Source organism: Ambystoma mexicanum, chromosome 5q, assembly GCF_040938575.1.
Source record: "Ambystoma mexicanum isolate Mex_15411 chromosome 5q, UKY_AmexF1_1, whole genome shotgun sequence".
In the NCBI taxonomy this organism is placed as follows: Eukaryota; Metazoa; Chordata; class Amphibia; order Caudata; family Ambystomatidae; genus Ambystoma; species Ambystoma mexicanum.
This window is the reverse complement of record NC_090933.1, coordinates 1079444801-1079467755: the sequence shown is the minus strand read 5'-3', so window position 1 is coordinate 1079467755 and position 22955 is coordinate 1079444801.

Below are 22955 nucleotides of genomic sequence, written 5' to 3'. Positions count from 1 at the left end.
GACTGGCCGCTGCAGCTCCTCTGACCAACAAACACGAACAACACACTCGCCGCACTCCGCCAAGTCCAAGCCTAATGAATATTGAGAACAAGAGCAATGCTGACCAGGGATAGGTTAGCCAAGAGCCACAGTCCAAATCTCAAGCTTACCAACTGCACAACAGATCACTTTGCTGGCCCTGAAGAGAAGATGAGACCGTGACCGGCAACCGACATAGTGGAGGAATCAAAATCCCAGAAGCTGTGAGTATCTTTGTGTACTGGGCTCAAGCAGAGCCAAACAGCCTTACCAAGAACTGTTGTTGAACTTTATCACTGGAGTCAATGCTGTTCAAGCCCGTGATTATTCCCTGCAGCTATTTCACTTCTCCCATCACTCCCTTCTTTGAAGGTGACTGTTAGGAAAGATTCTCTTTACTGCAGCTTTCCTTTCATCTTTATAGAACCCCCACACGTTTTGCTTTTGAATTTTTTTTTTTTAATTGTTTTAGTTGAAATTAATCAACCTTTTAATATTTAACATACATCAAAAACAATCATATTAGATAGAAAAAACAATTAAAAAATATATTTCAAATTAATTTCTCATAACCTGATCACTTCATATAATATGTAACTTACCCCAATTCATACCATATCCATGCATGTGGAACACAATTCGGCAGATATAATATTCGCCTCCAATAGGTTGCCTCCCATTTGTCGAATTGAAAATTAGCTGAGTTTGGGAAGGTTTCTAGACCATATAAGATTGCAGGAACTGCCTTCTGTTTCCAGTATGCCCATGCTGGTTTAAGGGAGAATTTCCCATATCTGTGCGTTATAATATGAGTTTGGGATGTTGTAGTATGGATTTTCCTTTCAATGCTTTTTATCTGATTTGTAATGCTCGGTAAACCTTCGAAACATGTGCCCAACTAAGTATACGTGGGAACTATTTGCAAATGTACTTTGTTTACTACCCAGGTAAAATGACTGCCAGCAACTTTCGACGGGAAATATAATACCACCTGAGTCTTCTCGTGGTTTATTTTGAGTTCATTTTGTAAGATGTATTCTTGAAAGGCTGTTAACAATTTTTGAAGGCCTATTTGTGTTTTAGATATTAAAACAAGGTTATCTGCATATAATAGATGTTTTACAGGTACATTTGCCATTTTACGAGAGTCTGATTGAACCTCAAATAAAGCATGTTGGAGATCTTGAATGTAGTAGTTAAACACAGAGGATGCCAATGAGCAGCCCTGTTTAAGCCCACGGCTGTGTTAATCGCTGCAGACAATACACCATTCATTGAAAGTCTGGCACAAATAGATGTATTTGTGTGTAATTCTTGAAGGATGTCAAGTATGGTATGTGGGCATTTGTCTCTCGTTAACTTCTCGAACAGCTTAACTCTTGATATAGAATCAAAGGCGGAATGCAGATCCACGAAGGCAAAAAATAGTGGTTGCTTTGTGTGATGACACTGGGCCTTTATTGCATTTATGCACATTAAATTAAATGAAATTAACATGGGTCCCCATCCCTTTAACAAACTCTGTCTGGTTAGGATCACGTAAATTGTTATTGAGTGTCCAGGCATTTAAATCTTTAAGTAATAGTTTGGTAAAGATTTTCCCGGGCGCATCTAGCAGCGCAATTGGCCGGTAATTTTGGGGTGACACACGATCACCCTTTTTGAATATTGGTATGATTAGAGAGGTTTTCCATGTCTTTGGTATTTATTGATATTTTATTATTTGTTGGAAAATACAGTGTAGAATCTGCGCCCATTCAATTGGATTATCTTTGAACATGTGATTCGTGAGTCCATCAGGATCAGCAGCTCTAGAGAAGTTCAAATTCCACCTTCGCTTGTCTAAAGAGTGGCCTAATGACGATATGAAACTTGGATCGTTATAGAGGTTTTTTTAATGTTCGATTCACTTGTCTTCACTAATCATGTTCAATTGTGCGTCTGCTTGATTATCAGAAATCTGACCATTAAGTAATTGCCACATCTCGGCAGAGTTTTTATTTGCCATTGCCCGTTCCATGCGCTCACCATCATTTTAAAACATTAGATGGTTATGAGATGTTAGCCAGTTCTTATATATTATTCAAGGCCTGTTGGCAGGACGGGAGACTCAAGGCTATAATATATCTTCTCTGCCTACGATATGCTGCTTGTCTAAATTCAATTTCAGGGTCAAATGTATATTTGTGCTTTGGGCAGCCGTTTTTCATCACAGTCAGCATGTTAGTATAAAAGTCTAATAGCTCTACATAAGGTACAGGCGCCACCAGATCTACATTTCTTTCCAAGATATACTTAAACGATGTAAGTTTAGGAGTGGTCTATCTTATCCTGTTCTTTGCCATATTCAATAATAGGTTCTGGGGGGCGATGTTCTCTCTAGATAGCTGTGAATAACTTGTAACGTCAAGGCCAAATGTTTATGATCGCTAAATGGTAGTGTGATGGCCTCTAGATGTTGTAGTTGTTTAAATAGTAATTGATCGACATAGATAAAGTCGATTGTGCTTGCTGAGTTGTTACGAAACCAAGTTGTGTTTGTGGGAATGTCACCCTGGGTGGTCCCGTTTACCATAATATACTGTCTTTCTTCCATGAAGGCTGACCAAATCTGGCCCTGCTGGGGTGGCGTTTGGTGTTGAAACAATCAAGATTGATATCTCCTAATATAATGGTATATGTGATATCATTGGCTATGTGTACCAGGTGCAATATGCGTCTTAATCCTGCATAGAAGGATTAATCATTTAGAGCTGCTGGATTGCGGTACACATTTATCATGACAAATTTCTGGTTGCCGCATATAATTTTTACTAACAAAATATGAACGCTTTCAGTACTCCACTTCTCAATAGAGAAACCAGATTTTAAATGCACCACTACCAACAGGCCAGAAGCGGGTCTTCCTCCAGTAGGTCTGGCAGGCAACAAAACTACATCATATCCGTCCCACACAGGTGATGATGTTAACCACGTTTCCTGTAAAGCTATTATTTGAAACACATGAGGGAACGAAGATATTGCAGTTTTTAAATGTGAATTACCCCTTGAATTCCAGCAAGCAAATAATAGTTCTTTAGGTGGTAGCGTCACTAATGGTTACTGATGTGGTACCATTTGAACATTCATAGCTCTGGTTTCAAATGCCTGGCTACGTTGGTAAATATTTGTTTTATGAGTAATAGCATGTGAGTTATCAGCCCTTGCCCGATCTTCAGCCAATAAAAAGCCCAATTCGAACAGCTGCATCTTGGCCTGCCATATTAGATTGGCTATCACACCTGACGGTATCCATAGTCGAACTGTTGCTTGGTTTCTTTCAGTGATGAACTCTGTTTGTTCGATATCGTGGGAAGTGATAACTTGCAGAGTATGAACATCACTAACAATATTCAAGACACTCCGTCTATTTAGATCATACATGGGATAGCCACCCTCTCTACATTTAAATATGAATGAGTGTGTATTGCTATTCCCTGGCAGGGTCGTTTTCTTTATATTGGGTGTCAGATAGTCAGAGTGCCCATCACCATTTCTGGTAATCAGATTGTTTTGTCGTGACTGATTGCCTGATGATTCATGTCCTGTTGCATCAATGCAACGAACTGGAGGTGCTGGCAAGGTGGTGGGTCTTGGTTTTATTTGACTAGGGTTAGGGGCGCCTGAGCTTGGCATGCCTGTTCCCTGGAGTAAAACATGCTCCTGCAAGTACCTCTCAATCATATTCTTAATAACCTCAGTTGGCTCATTATTGTGTTCTTTGAGCCCCATCATCGACTCCATCTGTGGTAAATTGAAGGAGACTGCTTTTTTTTTGGTGGCCTGAGAATTTAAGGCTATGGGCAATACTTGCGAGGGTGTGGGGTTCGGAGTAGCACTTGTCACCTCAGCAGAGGTATTTGGTATTGCTGAACATTTTATGGTATCTATCAACTGATTCAAGGGGGAATGCGACGGAGGAACTGACAACACACTCGTCTCCGCAATCAACACACTTTCAGGCATTGTTGGAACTATTGGTCACAATGGGGTCATTCCGAGCTTGGAGGTAAATACCGGGCTTTACCGGCATGGAGCAAAGAACAAGTCCGATCTGGTCACAGACCGCTAATTGCAGCGCATCACAACATTGCGGGCATGAGCTTTGCACCATGCCGGTAAAGCACCTAGCGCCATGCCGCAAAAGGGCCCGTAAAACCCCCTACCGGCATGATGCGTGTCATACTTAACAATCCCGCCATGGAATCAGCGATGTCTGTAAATAACGTTGGCCATAAATTACGGCTATCGTAAATTACGGCCACCGTAAAATAACAGAACCGGAAATATCGTCATCGCACAGGAACGGGAAGGAGCGCGGCGGCCATCTTTAAAAACACAATCCATTGCCATCCTCATCAGGCAGCACCCTTAGGAGCATTCTGAACACTGGAAAAGGCCATCACACCCTGCAGGTATGCCAAGAGCCCTAAAGAAGACGGAAGACCGGCTACGCAAGCAGCGATTTAGCCCAGATGAGTTGCAGGCCTTGTTAGACACACTTCAGGAGCACGCTGACATCGTGTTCAGCGGGGACATGCGTTGAGAGCCGGTGCTCCGGAAAAAGAACATCTGGGCACTAGTCTCCCAGAGGGTGAGCGCAGTTGGCACCACCCCTGCACCACCAAGGACTGCCGCAAGCGGTGGGATGACCTGCGGTTGAGGGTGCAGAGCATCCTCTCCGCCAACCGCAGTCAGGCACTGCAGACCGGAGGGGGCCCAAGTTCCCCAATGAAACTGATGGCATGGGAGAAGACATGTGCTGCACTGATTGGAACGGAATCCATAGAGGGCGTTGGCGAAATGGAGTGTGGGGCACCATCGCCCGCTGATGGAGGTGAGTGTCCAAAGTCAACACTGCCAATGCCAATTACATGATATATACACTCCCAAGGGCCGTCCAAGGCACCTTGTCATGGTGCCCAACCCCCCATCCAAATCATGCTGAACCAACTGCCACCCAAGCTAGGCCCAAGTGCAAGGTCATAACGCATATCTCACACAGTGCACAACTGGCACATCCCATGATGGACACTGTGCAGCTGGGTGGCCAGTGTGTGAGTCAGACTGCACAGTACCAGGCCAGGATGAGTGACTCCGACACCTACGTACATATCATACACATGATTGCAAAGTAGTGCTTTTGCATACCCAAAAGGCCACAAACCCCAAATGACTGAAATGTGAATGTAGCCATTAATATCATTAGCATCTCAAACAATCACTCATGCCGTCCCTCTCTTCTACCCCCACAGGCAGTGACCATGAGAGCGTGGAGCCCGAGACCAGCCGTCCCAGCACCTCCAGGGGCAAAGGCAGGGTCCGCCGCATACCAGCCCGGAAGGACACACCCAACCCGGCTCTTCAAAGGCCCATGGAGGGTCCACCACCCCCATCCCTCCCTGCATCGGCGCAAGGTACATTGACCACCCCAAGATTAGAGGAGTCCAGCATTGCTGGGGAGGTGGCAGCCACGGCCCCCTTGAAACCGTGGACAGCCCATTGTCCATCTGTGGAGCGTCAGAGGAGGAATCATACCACACCGTCCACACTCCAGAGCCCAGCAATTACCCCCATGTGTCGTGCAGCAACTCAGGGGAGCCTGACACACCTGGCCGATGTGCACGTGTTGAAGCACAGGAAGATGCCAATCACGTGCCCAGTCCCCCAGCCGAAGCCCTGTCAGGGCATGTAAGCCCAATCCCCTGCAGGGATGACACCCTGTCAAATGATGCACGGCGTGCGGCACAGCTCACTGCCCTCATCACTGAGCTGATGGAAGACAACCGCCAGAGCAGGATGGAGTGGATTGACGAACTAAGGGCAATGCGTCAGGTGGTGACGGACAGTACAAACCGCCTTTGCGAAGTCCTCGGACGCATTGCAGATGCCCTTGAGGCTGCGCGTCCCACTCAGCCGGCTCAGCAAGAGGACACCCAGTCGCTCAACCCCGGCTAGCCCACTGCGACGTTCTCTACGTTCACAGCACTGCTGGGACATGCCTCTCCTGGGCCCTGGGAGCATGGAGTAGTTAGCATAGCTGCCACATGTGGCCTTGACGGACACCATGGGACTCCTGTTGGGGAGTTGGGGGGAGGGGGGTGGTGGGTGAGGGTGTGTTGGGGAGTTGGGGGGTGGTGGGTGAGGGTGTGTTGGGGAGTTGGGGGAGGGGGTTGGTGGGTCAGGGTGTGTTGGGGAGTTGGGTGTTGGGGTGGTGGAGGGTATGTTTACACTTACGCAGTTAATATTTTCAATACACCGTTTGTGTTGCAAAGTTACACCTGTGTGGACATTCCTCATTGAGCATGTGTATTATGATATTTGACAGTGCATGGTGTCTAAGTATCCCCACACCCAGTGCCCTATGTGCCCATGTCATGCCACCCTCTGCTGACTTGTGTTTCGGTTTTGATGTCCAATCAATGTTTGCCACACGACATGTCTCTCCTGTGCACCGGCACCATAATGCAGTCCTGCCCCTTCCTCCTCCTCCTACACTCCATATTCATCTGGTGTTAGCAGTCCCATGTCATGGCACAGGGCCACATTCCAAGGGATGCACATTTTGTTCAGCATTACACATGACATGGGGGTCTTGGACACCGACGCATTGCAGTAGATGGGTGCCCCACCCGACCTGCTTAGGCAACTCATATGTGCCTTCTACAAGCCAAGTGTCTGCATCATCTCCACACATGCACGGGTATGGGCAGTATTGTAGGCCTCCTCGGGCCTGCTCTGTGGGTTCCTGACAGGGGTCCTGTACCATGGTGTCAAGGGACAACCACCATCACCTGCATGTGTAGGCAATGAAGGTAATTGTTTGGACTGTCATGGTGGAGAACTGAACTTGTCTTACATGGCAGCAGGCCGTTAATGGCCATACGCACATGTCCATGGATGCATTTACCCCAATCATGGCCCTAATGTGTGTCCTGTGCAATGGAATGATGTAGAGGGGAGCGTCAAAAAGTTGAAGCGGCTTTAAGGGGCGAAGATGATACAGCAGAGAAGCTAGAATTGACACTTAGGCTACAGCAAAAATGTGCACAATACTGGGATAGATTGTGTAACCTCAATTTTAAAAAATACGTAGAGAGACATCATGCAGGAGGTGATAAACCGGGGAGACTTTTGGCGTGCTTATATAAGAGTGAGACCCCCAAAGTCACAATCAGGACTATAGAAAGAGAAGACGGTAGCGTAGAGGACACCCAGGAGGGAGTTAATCAAGCGTTTGTGGATTATTATAAGGTATTATACGTAGACGACGGGGAGAGTAGTCGCGCTATGATGGAAGAAACGCTGGAGGGCATGGGGTTGCCCAAGATAAGCGAGGAGTCGAGAGTGGAACTAGATACCCCGATTACCTCAGAAGAATTAGGGGAGGTGGTGAAGCAGCTGCCTACTAGTAAAACCCCAGGGACAGATGGACTCCCAAGTGAGTTTTACAAAGTATACATGGAAGAGGTCCTCCCCCCACTGTTAGAGATGTTAAACGAAGCGTTCGAGACGGGAAGCCTACCAGAGTCACTGAGAGAGGCCGTCATAATACCGCTCCCGAAACCTAATAAACCTGGGCACAGCTGCGGCTCCTATAGACCCTTGTCGATGCTGAATCAAGACAGCAAGATATTGACTGCTGTCTTAGCAAATAGACTGAAGAAGGTTATTGGCAAACTAATACACCCAGATCAAACGGGCTATGTCCCACATAGAAATATTACCAATAACCATAGGTGACTCCAGAGAATCATTGAGTGTGGCAGTGAAAGGGATGATGAAATGGCAATTGTGTCTTTGGATGCAATCAAGGCCTTTGATTCAGTTAAATGGCCATGGCTGCTTGCGGCCCTGGAGTACTACGGGTTAGGGCCTGGATATGTAAGGTGGGCAAAAATATTATATAGCGAACCACTGGCTAGAGTTAGGACAGGATCTGTGATATCAGAAAGTTGGCAGCTCAGCAGGGGTGCTAGACAGGGATGTCCGTGGTCTCCGATGCTCTACATACTGGCCCTGGAACCTCTAGCAATATATTTGAAGCAGCAATATGACACCATAGGCATCGAGGTGGAAGGGGAGCGGCATCTGATCTCCCTATACGCAGATGACATGCTACTCTACTTGCGATTCCCAGAAGAAACTCTCCAGTACATCCTAGAAGTGTTGGAGAGATATGCTGTGTTGTCCGGTATAGCAGTGAACCCCCAGAAGTCCAGCATGTTCCCATTAGGGGGGTACATGGGGATTCCTCGGAGCGACTACCTGTATTGCAAGTACCATGGAAGGTTAGCACATTTAGGTAGCTGGGGATAGATATATACCAAACCGTGGAGGAGGAGCATAGGTGCAACACAGAAGTGCATGCAATTTTGGGCAAAGCTACCCTTGGCAATGATGGGGCAGGGAGCAATGCTAAAGATGGTGGTTCTGCCAAGGCTCCTACACTACCTCGGGAATATACCGTACCTGATTCCTAAGAAGTACTTCACCAAACTGAATAGCATGTGTAGGGACTTTTTGTGGCATGGCACGCGAAATAGAGTGGCGTTATAGAAGCTACAGAACTTCCATGACAAAGGAGGGATAAAACTGCCCAACTACGAGGCGTACTACATAGAAAGCCAGTTAGAATATGTCGCCAAATGGCTCTCTGACAAGGAGACCTCGGAATTTAGCCTGTTTGGGCGCGATTGTGCACCATTTTATTTGAAAGAGATGATGTGGGTACCCAAGGCGGAAATGGTGCCCTAAAATGATGCTACTGGGGTGGAAGGTGTGGTGCAGGGCATGCCAGATGATGGAGAACCCGTCCCCATGCTCTCCGCAGATACCACTGGGGGGGCAGACGTGCAGCTACGAAGGACACTCAGGAACTACTGGGAACCGGCTGGGGTGGCAACAATGGGTGACATTTGGCGGGAGGGCTCTAGTATTACTTTTGAGGGGCTGCGGGAAGAAACTGGGTTGCACGAGGGCCAGTACATTACATATTATAGAATGGTACAGAGGATCAAGAGAACATGGCCTGAAACTGCGTTGGAGGAGGAATCAGATGCCAAAAACACAGATATGATATACGACATAGCTGAAGGGGGCCATGAGATTTCCAGATTGTATGAAATGCTGATGTCTGAAGTGGGGAAGGAGGTCACGCAGTTGAGACTAGATTGGGAAACGGAAGTTGGAGTCCCGATCGAAGACGGGATGTGGGAACGGGCGCAGGGGTATCATAAGAAGGTGTCTAGAAACGCGAGGCTGAAACAGATTGAACTGTACATAACGCATAGGGCATATATGACGCCTTGGAGGATATCGAGGTTTGAGAATGCAAGACGGCAAGCATGCCCCAAGTGTGATGAGGAGAGCGCGGGCATGGTGCATATGTTCTGGTCATGCCCGATCATAGAAAGCTTCTGGAGGGAAGTGAAAGGGAAAATGGAAAAAAGGGGGTCAAGATTGTAGTGGATACAGTGTGGGCCTGTCTGCTGGGGGGGTTCACAAGACCACAGAAGCTCAGGCACGTGAGTAAACTGAGGGATCTGGCTTACATGTTTGCAAAAAGGAGAATTGCCATGGGATGGAAGCCATGCCACGTTCCAAGTGTGGAGGTGTGGTGGAGAGATTTGCAAAAATGGACGGAAGCGGAAACCATGGTATGGCAAGAAGCGAGTAGCACAGGGGGGGGGAGTCCCTGATGGCCTGGAAATCATTGGTAGGTGAACTGTTTGGGTCAATAGGTGACCCGGCGGAGCCTGTAGAAGAGGAGACCGTACCACAGAATGTGGAAACAGAATGTTTAAAGCAATAGACTCGTAAAGGGGGGTGGGATAAGGGAATTAGTGGCTAGAAGTTAAGAAAGTGTAATGAAACTGTTGAAACATGCACTGTTTGTTTGGTTTGTATTGTTTGGTTTTGTTTATAACTTAATAAAATGTTTTTTTTAAAAAAAGAAAAAATAAATGTAGGGCTGGAGCGTCTTCGACATGGTCTATGAACTATGGCACGCACATCTCGTGGTACATGCATCGTTTATGCATGCAGCAGTCTGGAGGTTAGATCCATGAAGTGCTGTGTACTGTGTGATTCCGTAGTTGGGTGTGTTGGCTGTAGTCAGTGGCACATTCATCATACTGCAATGATCCGTACTATGGTGACTTCCACCACTCCTATGGGCATGCCGAACCGGTGATGCGGTGTGGTATCCCTGCTGGCCTCAATTCAATCGACTCCCAGGGATGACTCTCCAGTGTGGTGATATGCTGGAGGCAGCCACATAGTGCATATGCAGTGTGTCTTCCTATATGCCCTTATGGTGTGTGATGGCCGCCAATAAGTGGTGCATGTGTTGTGTGTTGTGGCCTTGTCACATGTTGGTCATGTAGTGTTAGGTGTGTGCCTTACTACATCAATGGGGGTATCTGTACTCATGTGCCGTTACACTGGCTCTGTGGCACGGTCTTTGGTGGGGTGCACATCATGCACTGGCGTCAACATTTCATCCCGGTTTGCTTATGCAGGCACCCACCTCATGACACCGATGCACTGGCATGACACAGTCAGACAACTCACCAAGCAGCCAGGCACGTCGTCCTGCATGTCGCCCCATGTGGCAGGGTAGCGTGGGGTTCAGCTGGGCCATTGAGTCATGAGTTGGTCCTGGATGTCGGGCCCACCCATGTGTGATGGTCTTGCTTGCGTTGCATGCCGTCTGCACGTTGGTGGAGTGGTATTGCTTGCGGTTGTGATAGGCCACCTCCATGCCATGCAGGACCGCCTACTCCACGTGGGTGCAGTCAAGGGCACCTATACAATTTGGAATGCCTGCCAATGCATGGGAGGCAACCTTTGTGTCGTATATCTCCTGTGTAGTCCATGGTAGGGATTTGTAGTCCTTTGTGTGCTTGAGGTGGTGATCCAGAACTTGGTTCTGTGTCCGTGAAATGAACGGTTGTGATGTGCCATGCTTGGGCCCCACTGTGTGCTGGTAGGCGCCTGTGGCATGGAGGTGGGGCACAGGCACCACCTTCAGTTGAGGGGGGATAGCGGTGTGCATTTCTATGATGCTCACTATCTCGTCATTTCTCAGGTCAACTATGGTGGTGATGGTGTCACAGTCAAGCTGGTACAGGGTGTGGATCGGCTCAGGGGTTAGCTTGAGGGAACGGACCTGATGCGTGGGAATGGGGGCTGCTGGGGTGGTGACGGTGGCTGCACTGCTGCTGCATGCTGGGCCTGTCTCACCCTCCTTCTCCTCCTGTGTCTCCTCTGTGGTGGGGCCTGGTGTTGTTGGTGTTGTTATTGTAGTTGTGCCCTTGCAAGCAGGGCCTCCTGCTTGATGTACTGCTACCACTATTGTTATCATCTTGATGTGGGAGGGGGTGTGGTCTGTGGGTGTTGTCCTTTTCTGCTGTGGCAGACTCCATTGGCTACACCTGTGCTGATTGTGTGGACCTGTGGCTCTGGTATCAGCATGGTGTGTCGTGCGCGCGACCCAAGATCGCTATTTACTGCATCGTACTTTATGGTGCCGTAAATAGCGGTCTGGTTGGTCGGAATAGGCCGTAGCGATAAAGGATGCTGTTAATCACTTACCGGCATCCTTTTTTCCCTTACCTCCAAGCTCGGAATGACCCCCAATGTGTTTTTCCCCTGAGTATTGTTGGAAGTTTTTGGTTTTACTGCTTTATTCTGATTGGTCGACAATGGAGCAGTGCCACCAATAGCCAGAAAAAAGGCATTTAGGTTGTTTTTGGGTCCTTTAGTGCTTGCCATGTTTTTTTATTGTTTTCCTATAGCACGGGGGCCTTTAATCTGGCTTTTGACTTTTTTTCTTGTGTAATAGAAGTCCTGCCACGGGCCTCTCAGTGTGGACAGCGGGTGTAACCACCTCCACCACATCAGTGTCACCCGGGTCAATCGAAAGGTCGACATACAATGACTCTTTCCCAGCAGGAATGTTGATTCTACAATCGTGCAAATGACATCTTCAAATACAGGAAGTGAAGGTGCATAGATAGGTTCTCTATAATTTGTACATTTCAACATATGCTTGTTAAGCAAAGCATGGTTTTCATCAATTTTGACAGCCAGTTTTGACAAATTCAAAGCCTGAGCCACCAACCTGTGGTCGAGTACTTCAAAAAGTTTTACCAGAGTTACCACCGACTTCAACGTTATGAGAGTGATTAAAACATGTGGGCTGCAGAAGACATGGTTGTTGGTTTATCTTGTTGGAATTTCTTGTCATGGCAAAGGAAGGTAAACTAGAGGCGGAAGAGGAAATTGAGCAGGCTAGCTGTTCCGTTAAAGTTTTTACTGCAGCTCGTTCTTCCATTATAGAAATTGTCGAACTGGCTAGCATAGATGGAAATGCCAGAGCGGTCACCATGATTGATCGGATACGGAATTGGGGATAATATAGGTGGCCTGTTACATTTGGACTGCACCCCATGGCCTCTGAGTGAATTAAATATGGTTTGATCTGAAATTCCACAAGGTTTGAAACTCACCATTGAGGTGGACTCCAAAGCACAATTGAGAGCTCCATGCACAGGAGAGTTTATCATATCCCTCATAGGGCTTTGAATCGGTGCTAAAGCAGTATTTGCTCGGCCATCGCACGTGGTCAAGTCAGTGAACACGTGCGGTACACCAGTGGCATTGGGGGAATTGCTAAGCTTATTCCCAGCAAGGGATGGGGGCATCTGCAACTTTAAATTGTATCTGGAGAAAGCCATAAACCCGCGACTAGCGCTTACCTATGTAAAATTCAAGAATTTCCCTTGCACAGTAGGTAACTCGCCTTGACCGCACGGCCGCCTCGGCGGAGCGGCAAAGCGGTACTTACGAGTACTTGCTCGTCTGATGTGCGCAGGTGAAAAGAATCATGTAGCTAGGCAGCCTAGGAGTTTTTTTCCAAGAACCAATCCCCACAGTTCAAGGCAGTGCCATCAAAATGTCAATCAAGCTTAGGGAACGCTGATTAATGGTTTTCTCTTGTGAAGTTCTCAATGGCAGGGTCAGTGAAACAGCAGCCAAACAGGAGGAAAAAGGTCCAGCTCACACAGCGAAAGCGGTACTTACGTTTGCTCATCTTTTATGGGGAAACTGATATGTCCTTCAGGCTATCAGTACTGGGAAACATTGTTTCCCTTAGTCGTGTTACTTTGTTACTACATTTGGTTACTTTTCTATCACTTGTGGTAACTTTTTAGCATTGTGCACAGCAGTTTACACTGCAGTACAATGGGGTTCATTTTTGTTTTGCCCTAGACTAACACTCAGAGGATTTTTGGTTACTCTAGGCATACTAAAAGGATAGGCTGGTGGCAGTAGTGACCATGCCCCACTTTTTGGGGAATTTCGTTTAAGCTTTATCGTGTTTACCACATTTGGCTACTAACTAAGGCTACTGGTCAAACATGGCCGGGCCACAAGATTTTTCACCTGTTCTTTTGTCATCCTGTTCTTTAGCATCCTTCCTGGCCTCGGAGGCCAGAAAAATTCTTGTAAGGACCTCCAGTGCCCGGGAACGCATGAGCTTTTGGCGGGCTACTGGAGGGCTGTGTGTGTTTGCAGGCAGAATGTGGGCTGGGTCAGTCTGACTCCAATCCTGATTGGACCACTGCTGGGGTGTGTGTGTGTGGGCTAGTCCTTCTATTGGCTGGTGGGAGTTTCAGATCTTACCTGGCTTTTAGGATAAGAAGAGGACCCCTGCACCCATTCTTCAGAGATCCACGAGAAACCTGAAGGAGCTAAGTATCCTATCCAGCTGTGAGACCCATTAAGAGACCTGAGACCCGACTGAAGGAGGCCTGGCAACCAACTTCTGCTGCTGTCCTGGAGGAGCCCTGTCTTGCTCTTGATCTTTAGTAGTCCTGCAAAGGTGCTACAACCCTTGGAGTGGAGGGACCATCCATTCCCAACGTCTGTTTGGTGCCCTGTCAAAGGAAGCCTTCGGAAGGACCCTGGAACTGTCCTGGGGCTGACCAGATTCGTTTTTGGGCTACTTTGCTCATCATCGCATCATGGTACCAAGATTCGGCCTGAAACTTGGAGGGTCCTCAGCTGTCCCTGCAAGACTACCTCCTGCTGATTTCCGGCATCCTAGCATCAAGAAGACCCGAAATAGAAGGGAAAGTCCAACTACGGCTACTGAATCCATTTGCATTGCAGTGCACTGTGTGCACTGTCTGAAAACTGCTTAGCTGACCCGAGTCCAGTCCTGAGAGGGGTGCTGCATCAAGTTCTTCTGCATTCTTTAACTGAGAGTCCTTGCAGTAGCAAAATACACCAACCGAAGTTCAGCTCAAACCTGCAACCCCTGGGAATCGAGGACCGCGGATTTCAGAGGAAAAAGCAAAGTAGGATACCCTTCCTTTGTTCTGCCAAGTCTGGGGAAGATTGGGAGTAAAGGGGATAAGTTACTCCCATTATAAGTCAATGGGCTTATAATAAACCTTATGTCTAACACTTTTGGCTTTGCCAGTGCTTGCTTATGCAAGACTTTTGACTGTTGGGGCTAATTTCGAACATTCGTTTAACTTGAACCCTAACCCTAAGAACCCTTCACTGGACCTCATAGACCCTACCTGCATTTTTTCCTGCATCCTAATTTCTGTGGAACTGTATCCTGAACTATTGGGCACAAGACCCTAGGCAATTTAAGGCTGGATAATTTTAGCTAGGGATAATCTCTGTGGACCATTTTGTGCATGATACATGTCTAACCTTTCCTTTGCAGGAGTATCTGATTTGTATTATGCCTTACAACCAAGTGAATGTATATATGTATTTAGTTTGATAGGGTTGTGTGATACGTATACCTGCTTTTAGTCATTTTTCTATAGTGCGTTTTGGCCATAATTAAATAACTGTATTTTTATACATCCTGTATAAGTGTAATCTGTGATTCCCATTGTGTGACCTCATTGTGGACCCTTTCCAAGCTCACTCCATCTGAAGAACTTTGACTAGACCGCCTGTCACTGCTACCTAAACTGCTTTGGCTACAGCTTCCCAGAGTTATTCCAGTCACAATATAGGTTGCCCGTCTATACACCTGTCCACCAGGCCAGAGTATAGAAAATCAGTCCTAACAGTGACATATCCTACCCTGCTTATGCCTTTTGTACTCCTGTGCTCAATAAGCCTTTTTGTAACCTTTAAACTGCCTCTTGAGACCTGTGTTGATAACTCTAACAGTGACACTACTCATCATGTGAGAGTGGGAAATACAAAGTCCTTCAATCATTAAAGAAAACACTTCCTCTAAATTTATGAACCATTGTGTGCCAACATGAAAGCATTCCCTATTAAAGTTAAATTGCAGGAATACAAATATAAACTGAGATCTATATCACATTGCAGTACACATTCAAGCAATGTTACAACAGAGGAATTAGCACGTTTGGGGCTGTGTTTGTTTGTTTGTTTGTTTGTTTGTTTGTTTATTACTTGTATTGTGCTCCAGACCCGAGGGTATTCAGGCGCAAGGCATAAGGATATTTGCAACTTGGTTACAACATGTACATTACAGGTAAGTGTGCAGGTGCCAGTTGGTTACATGTAGGCACAATAAGAGCAAGATATATACAGGCAGGCGCATTGAAAGCAGAAGATATATGCAAGCGTAATTTAGCATTATAGAACAGATCATACAGTGTACAGTATGTGATGGGCACAGTCAGTACAATGACTAGTGGTTGACTATATGCTAAGGAATCAGTAGGATTCGCGACCATAGGACTGAGAAGTCATAGATGCCGACATCTTTGAGCCAGCTAGTAATGCTCTGGCGGAACTTTTGGTAGGTTTGATCTGTTCTTAAAGGGGATGGTAGCAAGTTCCACAAGAGGGCTGCCTTGACCTGGAAGCTGCTGCCTCCGATTTTAGCAAGCTTATATCTAGGGACCCAGAGGTAATTAGTATTGGAAAGTCTAGTTATTCGTGTGGCTGGCTTCAGAGTGAATCTGTCAGAAAGGTAATAGGGTGCTACATTATTCAAACATTTATGGGTAAGGGAGGCAACTTTTAGTTTTATTTTGTCATGTGTGGAGAGCCAATTGTTAGCTCTTCTTGTGTTAGAGATATGTTCTCTCTTAGGGATTCCTAAGACTGCTCTCAGAGCATTATTTTGTAAAAGTTGGATTTTTTTGATAATTTGTTTGTTGGCCCCTACGTACAACGTATTGCAGTAGTCAAGCCTGGATAAGATGAGGGCTCTGGGCAGGGTAATGCAGCTAGAGTGTGAAAGGAAAGCTTTGCCTGCTCTAATCAGCTTGCATGTGTATGCCATGGCCGAGGCCAAGGCATTGACCTGTTTGTTGAAGGAGAGAGTAGAATCCAAATAGAAGCCCAGAGTTTTGACCTCCTTGGCGACAGTAATAATATTATTGTCTATGTTAAAGGCAGAGTATTCGAGGTTGAGTTTTTTAAGAGTCGAGGGAGTCCCCAGGATGATGATCTCGGTTTTGTCAACATTCAGGCATAGACCATGGGTGGCCATCCATGCCAGGATGATGAGATATATCATGTTTATCAAGGCCAAATCCTTGTAATCACCAGTAAGCGGTAGGAATATCTGTGTGTCATCTGCATAGTTAGTGTAGGTGACACCCAGAAGATCCAGATCATCGATAAGGGCTTTGTAATAGATATTATAGAGGGTGGGTGAGACGCAAGATTCCTGGGGAACTCCACATGTGATGGGGATGGGGTTGACCGCTTCCGTGGGCGAGAAAACTCTTATAGTCCTGTTATTTAAGAACGATTGTAGCCACGCTATGGCATCTGTTGAGAAGTGTACTGCCGAGTCCAGGTGACTGCATAGGACCCTGTGGTCGACCAAGATGGAAGGCAGCAGATAAATCCAAGAGTAAGAGGAGGGCTGATTTCCCTTTATCCCTAAGTTTGTCTATCTGTGACTTGAGGTCTATAAGGGCTGTTTCGGTCCTATGTTGGGGCTGAAAGCCTGATTGCCTAGTTCCTAGTAAAGAGTTGGTTTCCAAGTATTTTTGAATTTGGGAGTATGCCATCTTGTCTAAGATCTTTAAGAGAAAAGGCACTGTCGTAGTTGGGCGGTAGTTTGTAGGTATCAGTGGGTCTAGAGTCTGCTTCTTCAATAGAGGAAGCACCCATGATTCCTTGAGATCGGATGGGATGGTATTGGTGGAGAAAGACGAGTTGATGAGTTTTGTGATAAAGGGTGCTAGGTCTCTGGCTGCGTCCTTTATAAGTTGAGCAGGGCATAGATCACCTTGGCAAATGGAAGGTTTAAGTGAAAGTATAGTGTTTTCTGTTTCTTTTATAGTGACTTTAGAGAACTTAAATCTTGGGTGATTGGCCGAGTGACTTGGTTTCTCTAGGTTAGTACTGGTAGGCTTATTACCAGAGAGTGTGGCTTTTTTCTTGGCAATTTTGGCTTGTAAGGTTGTGACTTTGTTAGCTAGAGCTTGCTGTATGTTGGAGCACCAGAGTTTGTCCTTGATACAGTTGTCAGGCACTGGGATGGGGGCTTCTAACTCTTTGAGGATGACAAAGAGTTCTTTCATGCTGGAATTGGCTTGGGATATTCTAGCATTATAGGTTTCCCCTTTAGCTAGGATGATTTCTTTTTTGTATAAGGCTGTGATGGCACTGAGATTGGCTTTGTTTTCCTCGGACGGTTGTGCTCGCCAGGATATCTCGCATTGCCTTTTTTTTCCGTAATGATTTTAGGTATGGAGTGTAGGACTTGAGAGGAATTTTTTAGATTTTTGGAAATGATATTTGATAAGTCATCTTCAAAGGTCCCAATAGGGCCTGGAGGTCTATAGATCAGGTAGCTAGAGAGAGTTTGGGTGTTGTTTATGTTTAGTTTGGCTGTCATGATCTCGCAGGAATTAATGTCCGGGGATGGCGCTAACCTGCACGGTAGATTATCTCTCACTATGAGTGCAATACCTCCACCACGAGTATCGACTCGGTCTGATCACAGTATGGTATATCCGTTGGGTATAGCCAGTGAGAGGGCGGGTCCTGCCGTGGCATGTAGCCAAGATTCAGTGACTGCTAGGAAGTCTGGGTGTTCAGCGTGAATGATGTCTGCTATCTCTGTAGCGTGAGCAACTAAAGATCTAGAGTTTATTAGACCGCCCTTGAGGTTGGGTTTGGCTAAATTAGGTGACTTTGGGCCAGTTGTAGTTTGGGTTTTGGGTGATGTGCTGTTGGGGGTACTCGGAATGGGTTGGTGTTTCGTTAAAAAGGGGGGTATGACAGGTCTAGGGTTGGATAGTGTGAATAGTGCGGGCTGTGTGCAGGTGGCGAGAGCTGTAAGTGTAGTTTTGAGCTACACACAAAGTGAGGGCCGTGTGCAGAGCAATGTAGGCAGGCTCTGAGGTGTGTCTGCAGAGCAATCTAGGCAGGCAGTGATGGCGGTGTGCAGAGCAAAGTAGTGCCAGTAAGGATGGAAAATCCACTAAACACCATCACTCCAGCATTAGTAATCCAGTGGCAATGCTGCCGGACCGGGTAAGAAACAGTAAAGCATTTGCTGGTATCCTGGCTGCTCTACCGCCAGCAGCAATGTTATAATAAGGCCCTAAGTCCTCATTCCCCTTCCTGGAACCTACCTTACACTAGCCTCTAAATCAGGTTTAGCCTGGGGATACGCTTTAGATGTATTAGCTGGTGTTATGGATCTTGAATATAGAGGATATGCAAAAGTGATGATACAAAACAATGGAAAAATGGCCTATCAGCTCAAGGCAGGGTAAAGAATATCACAGGAGATATTGAAGAAGGCTCCATTTCCCCAAGAAATTAAAACTTGTGATGAAACCAGAAGAGGAACAGTTTTAGAGAGGCAGACACAGAGCCTCCAACTAGACCTGAGGTAAAACCATCTACTGTGTCAATGGAAGAATTGGAGGTCATCCCAGATTTAGCAGTTGCCCAAAGAAATGATCCCTTGCTTGCCAAACCTTTTCTTCAGGTATTACCATTTTTTTCATAAGAAAATGAATAATGTATAGGGGAGATGTTGGACCTGATGGTATCCCTAGGTCTCAAATTGTGGTGCCTAAAAGACATAAAACAATTTCTTTAGAAATTGCTCATTTCCCCTCTGACAGGCGGGCACCTAGGAAAAGCTGAAACCGATGCCCAAACCATAACCATCGATTTTATTAGCAGGGATATATGCAGGTATAAAGAATTTTGTGAGTACTTGTGCCCTTTGACAAAAGACCAGAACCCAGATGCGCACGGCAGCTCCCTTCAAACCCCTACCTATTATAGACATACTTTTTACGCTTAGGTATGGATATAGTCAGACCTTTAGAACCATCAAAGTTGGGAACTGATATATATTGGTAATATTGGACTACACAACTTGTTATCCTGAAGCCTTTCCTTTATGGAAAAACAAATTTGAAAACATTTAATTCCATTTTTTCTTTTTAGAGTTGGTTTTCCTAAGGAGATTTTAACAGATCAAGGATCTACCTTTATGGGTAAACTCGTGTCTGAAGTAAAGGAGATTCTTCAGATTAAAACTTTCAGTACTTCTATATATCACCCACAAACTCATGGTTTAGTTGAATGATTTAATAAGACTCTGATACATATATTGAAGAAATTGGTTGAAGAAGATGGCAAAAATAAGGACGTTATGACACCTTGGGCACTTTTTGCCATTTGAAAAACACCACAATTCTCTACAGGATTTTCCCTGTTAAAACATTATATGGAAGAGAACCAAGAGAATTTTTAGATGTGTTGCGTGAAACATGGGAGGAACGAGAGAAAGCCTCTTTACCATTATCTCAAACGTCTCTTAAAAGAGCACATGGGAGCACTAAGGTGCATCATGCAGACTAATATGACCAAGACAGCAGAAAAAGTATCATGATAAGAAAACTGTCTTACGCTCTTTTTCTATTGGTCAAAAAGTCCTAGTCCTCCTTCCTATTTTGGAAAATAAAATACTCTCTAGGAGGCATGGTCTCTATGAGATTATAGAACAGACCGGACCTTATAACTATTGCGTCTCCCAACCAGGCAGAAAGATCAAGTCTCACATTTATCATGTGAATCTTTTCAAGGAATGGAGAGAAATCCCATTGAAGACACCTCAGTAATGCTAACTTGTCTGTTATCTGATGAAATCAACACCAATACAGTAATTCCTTCAGCATTAGCTCAAAATCCAATGGACCTCTTTGAACAATTTCCTGATGTTCATAGAACAGAACCTGGAAGAGTAAAGGGGATATATCATTATATCTGCACCCCTCCAGGAAAAGTTGTACATCTAAAACCATATAGGATAACTGAGATTAGAAAGAATGTTATTCAAGAAGAGTTGGAAGGCATGTTAAGGGCTGATATTATCAAGCCCTCTCAAAGCCCCATGTCCTCTGTTATTGTATTAGTTGGTAAGCCCGATCAATCGTGGAGGTTCTGCATTGACTTCAGAAGGGTAAACGAGGTTTTCCAATTTGATAGCTACCCAGTGCCTAGAATTGATGACCATATTGACAGATTGGGAACAACTGTTTATCTCTCCACAATTGAACAGAATTCCTAGAGTGACAGTTGGAGTGATAGTGACTGAAGTGATGAGGTACTGTTGGGTCTTTCTACTACATCTATCATTTCTATGCTGTCCTTACCTGTAACTAAGAAGAATAAAGCTGAAGCTGATTTCCTCTTGTATAAGTGGGCTTTGATTTGTCCTTGCTTCCAGACTTCATTATTGCCAATTTTTTTCCATAAAGAATGCTTCCAACTATTTTGAGCGATAATTGGTGCCTACCAGCACATCCTTGGTCTTAGGGCACATTATCGATTGGGTCTATAAATTCAAATACTGCTGTTTATTAAATAAGCTGGGAAAATAGATAGGTTGTTCATAATAATGTTGTCTCCTAGGATTCAGTTAAGATTCCGGGTGACCTTGGGGACTGATGGACAGGCCTTAAATCCCTATCTATCGAGTACACAATCTCTATATGTTAAGCAGGAGCCAATATATTTGGTCGTCATGGACCTGAACACCGCCATTCAGATAGTAAATAGAGACAAACTATGCAGGTGCTCAGGTCAATAGATTGCCTATATGGTATTTTGGATATTTGAATGTTTATCCACAAGGAATATGAGGCATGTATTAGGAGTTTAATGAAGTGCCATTGCACCTTATGGTTTCCAAAACGTTTGGGGGTGCGGCAAGGGTGTGTCTTGGCCTCTATTATTTTCCAGGTATATTAATGCCTTATATGATGTCATGTTGGGATACAAGGCAGATTGTTAGGACCCGTTGGATCCTTCAGGTGACTCGCCAGGAGCGATGGCGTGCACCGAGGGGAAATCCCTTCTTGCAAGCATACTACGTGCCCTGGTGAGCTGGAGATTTGTGTATCTGGTAGGGTCTGCGTCCCTAGCAACTGGGAGCGCAGTGAAGTGAGAAGCCGGGTCATCGGCTTCCCAGCCAATGACTGGGGCAATGCTCCAAGCATGGCCACGTGGGTAGGTCCTTTCATTTAACCCCTGTGGTCTATTATACCATCTGTAGGCGTTCTTGCAACAGTCATCTCTATGGTACAGGCGGCACGTTGTATGGAGGGAACCAGGTATTTAGGCAATCAGTTAGTTTCATTTCTTGCTTCACGGTGTGGATCCAGGTCCAAGGTGGACAGCAGCATTACATTGGGTAAGGAGTTGTACTGAGGGATGGGTTGTATACTGTTTTGAGTGTCTAGTTCCACCCTACATATAATCTGTACTAATAGTCTATGTTTGTTCCCCCTACTGCAGCTCCTGTCCTGACTTTAAAAAATAAGGGGGTTGTCAAGGACCACTTCTGCCTGAGGGTGCCCTTTTCCCACTATAGTCCTTATAGATTGTCTGTGAGGATGCTCCTCCTGGGTGGGTGGTGTATTGCCTTCAGGACTCCGGAGGACTTCACGCAAGATTTTTTGAAGTTCTGACACACATGTTCCAAAAATTGACCACATGATTCTCACAGTGCTAGTGTAAGTGGACAATAAACATGTTACTTGCTCAGACACCAAGAACCTGTCAACTTCTCTAAAACAAATATACCTGCTTTATGAATCTGCTGGACCTGCAGGTAAACGCATCAAAATCTGCAATATTGGTCTGCTCCCAGAGTAAGAAGAACTTAAAAATCCCGAACATGAATTGTAATGGGTCTTCCATACCACGGTTGAAGGAATTTGACTATCTGTGAATTCACTTCTCGAGTTCTCTTTCAGCCAAAACACACCAAGAAAAGCAGGCCATGAGAATGAAGCAATCCATAAGGGGTTTTCTTGTTTTACAGAAATGTGAAAAATGCAACCCAAAAACATACTTGTAAAGATATATACAATAAAAACCAATATCAAAGAACGTGAGGTGTTCCATAGACTTCATTTGGAGGCATCGAGATAAGTGGAAAATCAATATCAGAAAACAATCTCATCTGACATAGTCTTATTTAGCGGTCAGTAAGCTCAATTCCACAGTAAATTACAAAAATGATTGTTTATTCATACTTGAACATCTATCCAAGGACAGACACAAAGTTGCTACATAAGAAACTTAAATGACCACCAACATACAAATACAACACGTTAAATGCGCATACCTTCATAACTGAACTTATTCTCTTTCATTCACATGCATACCTAATACCAGTCTCGTGTCTGGTCCACATACATCACCAAAGAAGCATAAAGCTGTGGTGTCACACGGAAAGGACACACACAGCAACAAAGAGTAACCAAATCGGAACACTATCCTAATTGGAATTTTGTACAAAAACAATAGAAAACTTGATTATACAGACAATTAATCATAAGAAACACCTGCAATTCACTGACAGGGTATGATTCGTATTCCATTTC